Source organism: Telopea speciosissima, unplaced genomic scaffold (assembly GCF_018873765.1).
Source record: "Telopea speciosissima isolate NSW1024214 ecotype Mountain lineage unplaced genomic scaffold, Tspe_v1 Tspe_v1.0049, whole genome shotgun sequence".
In the NCBI taxonomy this organism is placed as follows: Eukaryota; Viridiplantae; Streptophyta; class Magnoliopsida; order Proteales; family Proteaceae; genus Telopea; species Telopea speciosissima.
Window position 1 is genome coordinate 109,201 of NW_025317385.1, and position 1,400 is coordinate 110,600.

Below are 1,400 nucleotides of genomic sequence, written 5' to 3' on the forward strand. Positions count from 1 at the left end.
TGGGTCGTTCGGGGTTATTTGGGGGCATTTTTGTACTTTTTTGGGTTTTGTATTATCAAAAAAGTGTCCTTATCTCTTATTAGATGTGTGGATGCGATGTTGAGGGTCGTGACCTTCGAATCGATACCTATTTCGACGTATGTTCATTTTCGGTTTAAACCAGATCGGGTGGGTCGTTTGGGGTTATTGGTGGCATTTCCCTACTTTTTACGTTTGGTATTTTCTAAAAAGTGTCCTTATCCCTTATTAGACGTGTGGTTGCCATAATGAAGGTCGTGACCTTTGAATCGATAACTATTTCGTTATGTGTTCATTTTTTGTTTAAACCAGACCGGATGGGTCGTTTGCGGTTATTTGGATACATTTCTGTGCTTTTTTGCATTTGGTATTTTCTAAAAAGTGTCCTTATCTCTTATTAGACATGTGGATACGATGTTTAGGGTCGTGACCTTCGAATCGATTCCTATTTTGACCTATTTTCATTTTCGGTCTATACTAGACCGGGTGGGTCATTCGGAGTTATTTTAGGGCATTTCTGTATTTTTTTGGGTTTGGTATTATCAAAAAAGTGTCCTTATCTCTTATTAGACATGTGGTTGCGATAATGAAGGTCTTGTCCTTTGAATCGATACCTATTTCGATATAAGTTCATTTTTGGTTTAAACTAGACCGGATGGGTCGCTTGGGGTTATTTGGATACATTTCTGTGCTTTTTTGCATTTGGTATTTTCTAAAAAGTGTCCTTATCTCTTATTAGACATGTGGATGCGATGTTGAGGGTTGTGACCTTCGAATCGATACCTATTTTGACCTATTTTCATTTTCGGTTTATACCAGACCGGGTGGGTCGTTTGGGGTTATTTGGGGGCATTTCTGTACTTTTTTGGGTTTTATATTATCAAAAAAGTGTCATTATCTCTTATTAGATGTGTGGATGCGATGTTGAGGGTTGTGACCTTCGAATCGATACCTATTTCGACGTATGTTCATTTTCGATTTAAACCAGATCGGATGGGTCGTTTGGGGTTATTGGTGGCATTTCCCTACTTTTTGCGTTTGGTATTTTCTAAAAAGTGTCCTTATCCCTTATTAGAAGTGTGGTTGCGATAATGAAGGTCGTGACCTTTGAATGGATAACTATTTCGTTATGTGTTCATTTTTTGTTTAAACCAGACCGGATGGGTTGTTTGCGGTTATTTGGATACATTTCTGTGCTTTTTTGCATTTGGTATTTTCTAAAAAGTGTCCTTATCTCTTATTAGACATGTGGATGCGATGTTTAGGGTCGTGACCTTCGAATCGATTCCTATTTTGACCTATTTTCATTTTCAGTTTATACTAGACCGGGTGGGTCATTCGGAGTTATTTTGGGGCATTTCTGTACTTTTTTGGGTTTGGTA